The sequence below is a fragment of the Capsicum annuum genome, chromosome 12 (genome assembly GCF_002878395.1).
Source record: "Capsicum annuum cultivar UCD-10X-F1 chromosome 12, UCD10Xv1.1, whole genome shotgun sequence".
Lineage (NCBI taxonomy): Eukaryota > Viridiplantae > Streptophyta > Magnoliopsida > Solanales > Solanaceae > Capsicum > Capsicum annuum.
In genome coordinates this window covers 210,190,932-210,201,564 of record NC_061122.1, presented here as the reverse complement: position 1 = coordinate 210,201,564, position 10,633 = coordinate 210,190,932, and positions in this window count along the sequence as shown.

The window sequence follows — 10,633 nt, the reverse complement described above, 5'->3', positions numbered from 1 at the left end:
CAGTGAACATGATCATGCATACCATCTCAGAATAGTGTTAAAGACCCTCAGAGCGCGTCAGTTATTCACCAAATTCAGTAAATGTAAATATTGGCTAAGGTCAGTAGCTTTCCTTGGTCATATAATTTTCGGTGATAGAATTGGAATGGTTGAGTAAGTGGTTCACAAATTTAGAATGATGGCTTTAAGCTAAGGGGGAGATAGTAGGGTAAGTAACCAGGTCAGGCTCTCAGATTCTAGTAGTGATACAGGGTACTATAGAACACCAGTAGAGGGGGGAAACAGGCCCAAACCAGTTATATTTTAATTCAAGGTATTGTACCTCAGTTATTACGATATCTACTCATGCTTTATGCATCAGCCCTATGCTCATAGCTCATATTCATACACTTACCATAGAATCATGTATGATCTTAGTCCCTCATATGAGGAATCCCAGTTTGCTCAGCAGTACGAATTACGTTCCACGAATTCAAAAATTCTAGCACTCAAGTCATGCAACTTATGACTTATGTGTTCATGCTCTATAGTATGTTCAGTTCCCGCATTCATGCCATACTCTAAATGATCAGAGAAATTTAGATTATGTCATGGATATCCTTAGTTTAGGTCTTTTGATGAACTCATGGTGGTGGTATTTTATTCCTCTCCTAAGGCCTCTTCTAAATGAGAGTTGCAAAAAAAATACCGGGTGTGTGGAAATTAATGATTCAGACTAGTATTACAGTTTTATGTGTGCATCTCATAGATCTTAGTAGGCTTGTACATAGTGGGAGAATTCAGTCTAGCTCAGACTTCAGTAGGAAGAGTTAGCAGTGCCCATGTGAATATTTTTAGTGGTTTCAAGTGAAGTGCAGTATTAAGGTAGAAGATGTAGTTAAGAGAGTATTCGAGGAGTATGTCTAAGCCTTAAAGATAGTAGTGGAAGTACATAAGGCCTAGTGGCTCTATCCCAGCTGATTTTTCGTAGGCTTGTGTTTCATATTACCATATTTTAGCCTTGTTGTGATTTCTTATCCAGATGTTTGATTCAGACCATGCCCAATATTTCTTACTCCCTAGAAGTCATTAGAACTTCTTAGAAAGAGTGTCGAAGAAATACTCCAGTTAAGAATGAGCTTTCAGTATGAGTTAGTATGTATAGCTAGTGATTCAGATTGGCAGTCAGATAGACAGGTTCATCTAGTGTTTTCGTCTTTCGATCTAATTTTTCTATATGAAGCTTCATGAATATATCCCTTACAAGAAATAGTTTGTTCGCATCTATGTGAATGTGAATCTAGTTCAGTTCATGCGTCATATTTTAGATCCTGGATAGTCAGTCAGGATTCAGTACGTAAGCGTCCCGAGCTTTTCATGCACTAAATCTTTTATCCTTTCTTCATGAAATCAGGTCCAGCTTGAAGTAATCGTTACTTATAAGTTAACTCTCTTGTTATATCTCAGCCGTATAACCATCCTCATGTCATTGCATGTATTCATGAAAATCAGTTCAGTATTCAGTTTAGAACTCAGTTCAGTTTTAGGTTTTCTTTACAGTAACGTACAATTATCAGTTATTCAGTTATCAGTATTTGAGTACCTTAGTTTACAGAATATGTCAGAATTATATTCTATGTTTGGTCTTATATTCTCAGTTAATATAGTTTTCACGAACTCATGCTCAGTTATCTCATGTTACTCAGTCAGTCCTTACCTCATATGTATAATACTCTACAGTTTCAGTCCAGTTATTCAGACTAAGTACGGTTCAGGCTTGCATGACCAGTATTCTGCTATCAGTCATTCAGTTCATCAGATAAATTAGTATGTTTATGCATTCATGCTCAATGTGAGTGTATATTTAGATTCTCAATTTATGTCAGTCTCTATCACGTAGTTAGACCCATTATTCATACAGTATTCACAGTTTACCGTATCCCATCTTCAGTTCTACTTATATCCCTAAAGCATAGTCTTACAGAACCTAAGTGTAGAGATTCACTATCTTATCAAAGTATGTTTACCATTCATGCTTTAGGATATTTCAGTTTTAAGTTTATTCCAGCCTATTGGTGAGTCTACTTACACTTAGCATGTATGTTCTAAGATCCCGTACGAAATCAGTTTTACTCATCGCATTTATCCCCGCATTACTATATTCTATGCTCAGATTTCCTTTATAAATTTGGTATCAATTACTGTGGCTTATTATACTCATGATAGTCATGCATTCATAAATCAGTTCAGTCATGTAATCATGCTTCAGTTATGCGTGTTCAATATGAAAACCTAGTTTATCAGTAGTTTCAGTCATGAAATCATGCTTCAGTTGTGCATGATCAGTATATAAACTCAGTCTATCAGTATCCTCAACTTAATCAGTCTCATTCAAGAAAGAATTTTCCCAAGGGGGAGATATTGTAAGACCCCGCAAAATCCTAAGCTTAATTCAGTCCTTTAGAGCATGAAAAGAGGTCCCAGACTTAGAAATTTTAGCGAAGTATTTATACTTCGAATCATTTTTTAGCCTTCACAATTTGGCAATCTTATTTTACGACCCTTATGACCTTAAAATATCGATCCTTAGATTGAATTATGATCAGGTGTGTCAATAGGTCACTTCGGGTGAGTTTTAAATTTTTTGGACCTTGTTTGAATCATATTTGGGTGACCAAAATAGTGGGTCGACGCAATCTCAACGCGTCGCGTCACCCATCGCATCGACGAATATTTTTCCCTAGTTTTCAGTGCAAATTCCAGTGAACCAACGCGAACTCAACCGGTGCGTTGGTCATTGCATCGATACTATCGACGCGACGCGTCGATATGCTTGCACTAGGCACATTTTCAGTAATTAAAAAGTCTGCATCTAAAAGGGTATTTGGGTCATTTTTCCACCCTTATTCAGCCCTAAAAATACGAGATTAACCTACTATAAAGGCTAAATCACTCATTCTCTCTCAAATTTTTTCTAGAACAAAACCCTAGGGCATCCAATGTCAAGTTCAAGCTTCAAGAACGCACCATCAATCTTCACGAATTTGATTACCAAGGTATGTTAGGTGTTCATCTAAGGGTTTTCTTCCACCCTTGGAGTTCAAGAACCTCTCTTATAACTACAAGTTGATTGCTTTTATGAATTTCATATTGAATTTGATTGTAGTCATGTTCATGACATTATTTGGGTTTTGATCCATGATTTACTATAAGTTTCATGAAATTAAATTAGCATATGTGGCATCCGGGGTGCAGATTCGGGGCGTTACAAATTCTAATTAAGTTTTTATTTTAATTAATGATTTCTTAAAGTGATTTAATCATTATTCTAATATATGTACTGATTTATTTTATATTGTGCATCTGTGGCTTTTTCCTGTTGACACCTAATTTTTCCCTCCATGACTAAATTTATCCCTGGGTTTTTTAGTTTTTAATAAAATTTAAATATTTATTTCATCCAGATAAATGCTATCTAAAATATTTATTTGGGTTAATTTTGTCATTTAATTGAAAATTATACGTTTTCGTACTTACATATGCAAAATTGTATAATTATTTTTACTTAAATGAATATTTTTATCAAAATTGAACTTTTACTGATTAAACTTGAAAATTAATCTAAGCAGATAAAGTCTTGATTTAAATAAAATTTATTCTCAAAATTAATTTATTTGGAGAAATATTTATTTGATTTTGCTAAATCAAGAAGCTCGGGATTAAAGGAAGTATTAATTCGTATTGAATTTTAATTTAATTTAGCCAATCTATTAGATTTGGTCATAATTGAAATAAAATTGGCCATATTTACAATGCAATCGGCCAATTGATTTCAATTTGGTCAAAATTAAATAAATTTGGCTAAATTTTAAATTCCAATTAGGATCATATTTTAAATAACCCTAAATTCCCAAAAACTCTCATAATTTCTACCCAATTCCCTCTAAAATCAAATTCAAATCCAAAAATTTAAATTTTTGAAATTCAAAATTTGTTTTAGATGGTACAATTCTACATCAACCTTGTCATTTTTCCATTTTGAAATTCAAAATTTGTACTAGATTGTACAATTTTCCCCTCAACCTTGTCCTTTTTCAACAACAACAACAACACCAACACCAACAATATACCCAGTGTATTCCTACAAAGTGAGGTCTGGGGAGGGTAGAGTCTACACAGACCATATCACTACCTCCAAAGAAATAGAGAGGCTGTTTTCGATAGATCCCCGGCTTAGGACCGATAACAGTATAGCAAATCACAAAACATAAATACACATAGACTAGATAATATGTAAAATAACTTAACATCGGTATCCACAAGATAATACAACAGCCACTAGCTACTACTAAAAAACTATCTAACCGAAAACATAGACATCACTCAACACCCACGAACTAGAAACTTCAAAAACAGATAAAGAAATGCTCCCACCCCCTAATATTACTAATAGGTCTGCCACCCCAATTTTCAGCTTGGCTTGTAGCATCATTTAAATCATCTCTGGTAACCAAGGGTCCATCAAAATTAGACCTAATCTCCCTAAGGGTATCCCATAAAAAATGTCTAAGAGACAAGTTAGTACTAGCATAGATAATACTTAATAACTAATTAGTAGAGTCAGGGTGAACCTTAACCATCATATGCAACTCTTGAGAAGAGTTGCGGAGTCTAGTCACAGCAAAAATATTCTCACGACATAAGATCATGATCCCTCCAAATCCACCCAAAACAAGAACCTCTAAGTAGTTAGAGAAACGAAAACCATCCTTGATCATAGCATGATCCTCTAGACTAGTTTCTAAGAGAGCAACCATGTAAGAATTGTAAGACTGAATAAACTCCCCAATCCTTTTAAGTACATCATTATAGGAACTCCTAGTATTCCACATTATGATCGACATAGCATCATCGAGGGGATAAGAAAAGGACAAATATGGAGAATTATCATATTTTCTTAATTGAGGAAGACCCTTCAAAGTAAGGGTCAACACTATAGCCTGTTTTGCAGATGCCTTATTGATAGGAGGGTGAATGCCTACTGACCACTTCATCAGTTCATTGGGGCACCAAAAATGTACTTCTTGTCTTGAGACTCGAAAAATAGCATAAGGGCTACTATTTTTAACATAGTGATTTTGGTTAATGAGTTGTGAACCTCCTCTTGTTCTTCTGTATCTAGGCCTAATCTCTCCTGAAGAAAAGATTCTATGCAAGTTTGTGATCAAAGAGAGGATTAAAGAATGTCAGCATTCCCAGAGTTGATGTTGTTCTTGGAACATGGATGGAGCCATCTCGGAGCTATTGGGTTGTGCACATTGTTCACCCATATGTGATTTCAGTAATTCTCCATTGCCATTTTGACTCCAGCCATCAAAAGCTGAGCCAAACAGTTTTGATTTTAGATTATGACCATCACCCCCATCCCTTCTATATATAAGGTAAGGACCATCGTCTTCCCTTGTAGTACATGCTCCACCTACGATTGAGGAGGTTAGTGAGGAGGAAATAAAACTGTGGCATAGATGTGGAATGTTTGGGAGAGGAGGGAATTGGTTTTGATTGTTTGTCACTAATTATGTTGCATGAACTATTCTGTTGTCCCTCTTGCTGGTGGGAATAAGTAGGCATTACATTAGTACTAGAGGAGAGAGTATCGAAAAAATTTTGCTAAACACCCAAGATTTGATTTGCTAGGGGTAATGACTACGTATTATTTGATGAGGATTTGATAGGAATGCCATTGGTCATAGGGATGTTTTCTTCAGTATCTATAGCCATCTCAGAGAACTTGTATGGAGTGTGAGGAATCACCAAGTCCACTTGTTGATCCTTCTTTGCCAAGTGGAGGTTATCAGTGGTCGAGTGAACAATAGGAAGGATTTCTTTAGGGGTAAATAGGTCATATTTTGACTATTAAAGGTAGTAGTTAAATTCTTGACAATTGTGTTATTAGTTGTCAACTGAAGTGGAGAGGTGCTAGCTAGATGATGAATCCATGCGGCGATTGGAATTTTTGTCATTGGCAATTGAAGGAGAGGCATGTTATGAAGATTTTTGGGAATTGGTATGGATTGGTGTCACACCCTGAAATCGCCGCCTCCTCAGAAACCTATTGGGATTCTGCATTATCACTAGAAAATAGAGCAAATGGGTTACTCAAAAAGATTTTTTTTGTGTGATACCTGTTGATTAGTAGAAGTGAACAAAATATCATCATCATAACTAGTAACTTGATAACAGGGGATTGGGCAAAGAGAGTGCTATTACCTGAATTAGTAGCATAATTTAAATGTCGGGTACCTGAGAGTTCTAAATCTTGCGCTTCTTAGGGTTTGTATATTTCCTCACAAACTTTTTTTTATGATCAAAGTACACAGTAACCCACTCATTAGCTTTATCTATGGTATTTCCAGTACCCAGAGATTGATTTTCTTTGTTAGCATCTGTCTTGGCCATCAACTTATGGGTACAAAGGAAAATTGTGTGGCCCAAGCTCCCACAACCATTACATCATGATTTGTTTATGGGATCCTACAAAAACATGGGTCATGGGCATATCGTCCCGTGAGAGTAGCACTGGTGCAAGCATCTAGCTTTAATAACTTACAAATAGAATTCCCTCTCTTCTTGAGAATAATTCCATCATTAATTTCCTATGGTAATTGAGGTAATCGAACCCAGATGCCACCATATCCCCACTTTTCACATTTGGTGTTTCAATATTCATGAATTCGCTTAGCCTGAACTCATTAGATAGTAGGATCGCCTTATATACTTTAGGAGGTATAAAACAGATATTTCCTCCATTTAAAAAAGAATGATTTGGCATAAAGTTTAAGAAAATAAAAAACATTTTTAAATCTTGTGACCTTCAATTAAAGTTGTGTCAAATGTACCAAAATGTCCTTTAATCTTGTGGTCCTAAACATGACATGTGGAAAGTTGAAATTAAAGTATTGCCAAAAAAGGAAAAGGGTTATTTTTTTTAAACGGACTAAAAAAAAAATAGGTCATTCTTTTTTAAATGGAGGGAGTACATATTTAAAGTACTTGTAGATGAATGTTATGAGATGACTTAGGCTAATTTGATGACAATACACTTTTTGAAGGTATAAAACAAATATATCTATATCTATAATATATTAAAGTGTGAAGGGCCTTAGAAATATTGTTTGAACTTTTTGCGTTTCGTTAAAAGAATTCGCTTTAGACAAAATCGTCTTTTCACCATTACCTAATTATTTTGGTAATATAAAATATTGACTATATTATAAAAAAAATAATTTTCCACACAAAAATAGAATCATTTTTCCATCATCTAAAAAAAAAACCATTCCTAACAAAAAAAGGACAACCCAAATATCCTAAATAAAATATCCAAAAACCAACAAAAAAAAGGAAAGAAAGAAAAAACTTCTCCCAACGAAAGAAAAAACTTCTCCCAACATGGAACCAAAAAGAAATTAAAAAATAAGAATCTCCTTTCTCCTATCAAAAGTCCATAACTTCCAAATATCTAATTTTGGCAAAGAAAGGAGTTGTTGCTTTTTAAGAAATTATAATGAACTAATACAAATTTTTACTTTATTTGAAATAGCACAATTAATGTGTGTACATGTTAATTTGAGCATCTAAATATGTTTAACATCAAAATTGGATTTCCTCCACACGATCTAAACTGTTTCATAGGTTTTTCCGTTGAATATTTTGATATTCAATATTTGTCGAACCAACAAATTCTGTTTCAAGATGCATGAGACTGAGAGACTGAAATCTCATTGGTGTAACATGAGAATATATTGTTGGCCTCAAATTTAAGCTTTTGGCATTGATGGGGCCTGTAAAAGCTGTACACGAAATTGCATGAATTTTGGTAAGTTATTGATGTTTATAATTTTGATAGTATTTATTATTAAAGAGATAAATTTATTTGTTATTTGAGATAAGCTATCTTTATTTTTAGTATATACATGAAGTTTACAATAAATAAATCATTATGTATTTTTGATAGACAATTGCTAATTGCAAAGTTCTTTTGTGAAATCTTGATATATCTTATCATTAAAGAGACAATTTTTCTTGTGATTTGAGGTAAATTTTCTAATTTTTAATAGGTCAAATTTTACTTGTGATTTGAGGTAAAAAATTTAAAAGTTCAGTAGGTTCTAGAAATTTATAATAATAAATTATTATCTATTTTTATAGACAGTTTCTATTGATGTCTTTCAAATAAATTTGTACTTCAACTTTATAATGTAAATCGATTAAGTTCAATAATATTAATTTTGTAGTGCATTACAATTTTTAATTCAAAGTTCTATATCATAATTAAGATTCATATTTTAATTTTATATTTTTTTTGATAGAAATATTGAGAGTAATACGAGCATGTTCTTTTTTATTTTATTTTGATGAAATATACAACACATATATTAAATCACACTCCACATTATCTAGGGAAAAAAATACTATATAATTAAATAAATAACTCATATTTTTTGTCCTTGCAAATTCAAAAAATATTCAATTTACTTTGAATACGAATATTGTATTAATGTCTTAATATTTATCTCTTCATTTATATGAATGTTATATTAATCTAATCGTTAATTGATATTACAGGTAATCTATTTTTATATATATTTATGTATTATAAACCACTTAATGTATTAATATTTATCTCTTCATTTATATGAATGTTATATTAACCTAATCGTTAGTTGATATTACACGTAATCCATTTATATATATATATATATATATATGTGTATGTATTATAAACCACGTGCACGTACTTTAATCTAGTATATTTAAAATGCCTTTAGATGTTTGTTAAAAAAACAAACTCAACTTCTTTGAAAAAGTAGTTTATAACCACCATCTGATTTAATTGTTAAACATAAAAACAGAACATTTAAATTAATAAGATGACTTTGACTCCAAATTTCCCACCAAATATTTTATTTCATATGATACGAGAAATGTTTAATAATACTTATGTTCAAATTCTATCAATAACTCTTATTTTGGCATATATCCCTTTTTAAGCAGCCATTTAGATGTTTTTCTTATTTTTGAAAGTTGTAAAGATATAGTCTAGGAATAGTATAGTCGCTCTGGACGATGTTAGATTCAAGGTTTAATGTTTGCTCATATATTTTTCAACCTTACATACAAAGCATTAACCTGTCTTCTAACATACATAATAATAAATAACTTATAAAATTATGGACCGGCCAACGATTTCTAATGTTTTCTCAAGATTTTAAGTTTATTCAGAAGGGATCTTTAGTCCTTATGGCTTAAAAAGTTCATAAGTTACACGAGAAATAAAAGAGTGTTTTTTACTAAATTACTGTCCGAAAAAAGACAAAATCTAATTTGATCAATAAAGGACAATTTGCATTCCTAAGATACCATGCAAAAGCTAAGATAAGAAAGCTAAATCAAGAACGAGGTACACTGAAAGAGGAAATGAATTAAAAAAATAAAAGAGTAAGAAGATTATTCTCTTCATCGAACAAAATGTAGGACAATTTGCAAAGTACATAGAGAGAAAAAAGAGACAAGTAGACTCAAATCTTTCTATAACAACATTATTTGTATGGATGCTTTTTGTATGTTATAATTATTGTTATAGAAATGTCTGACAGTGTCACGTCTAAAATTTGACATGAGGACTTTGAATACCTCTCTTCTCCCTTATAGATCTTGAAATAGGTATGTGTGATAAGTTGATCATGACAACACTATCGTCTCTCACGCCACATGAATGCTTACATGAGAATAAACTAGACATATAGTTCTTATTCATCTTCATCCCAACAAAACAATCATCATTTCTCAAATCATCAATAACTTTGCCTTTTCTTGATGTCTTTGTGCACTCTTTGTATGCTATATAAAATGGATCATCATCTTGCTTCTTGAAACCCCTTCTTGATGAACTCCTGATCAACCGCGGCGGCCGCTCGTAATAACATGGTGGAGGAGGAATTTTCATGCCATGATTTGTGTTTTTGGATAGTGGCAAAGGATTAATTTGTGAAAATTGGATATGATCATAATCTAATTTTGTTTGTGTCACCTTATTACTAACTCCTTGCTTGTTTTCCCAAGAAAGGGACACAATTCTTTTAGATTGAACTTCTTTCTTGTTCATCTTTAGAACAAAAATAAAATCAAATTAAATAAAGTTTTAGGATAATTATTTTGAATAAGTTTTGATGAAGAAATGAATATGTTATGAATTTATATAGGGACTTTTCATATACTTTATGCTTTCTAACGGCAAACGCCGCAAATATTTTCCTTTGGAAGAGTATATAAAACGTGAAGGGCAAAAAGTGAGTACATGCAAAAACGTTAGGTACTCAAAAACCACCAACAGAAAAAGATGATGAAAATGGGGAAAAAAGATTAGCCGGACACTTTGTTATAATAGACACTGACAAAGTCAGAAATTTCACTAAGAAAATTTAAAATATATAATATTAAACATGCGAAGAAGTCAATTGGATTCAACATCTACTACATATAAATAAATAAATAATATAGTTTTGTGTATATAATATATGTAATTTTTTTATTTTTTTTTTTGAAAAAGGTCTAGATCAGGGGCGGAACTAGGTAGGGCTCTGGTAGAAAATTG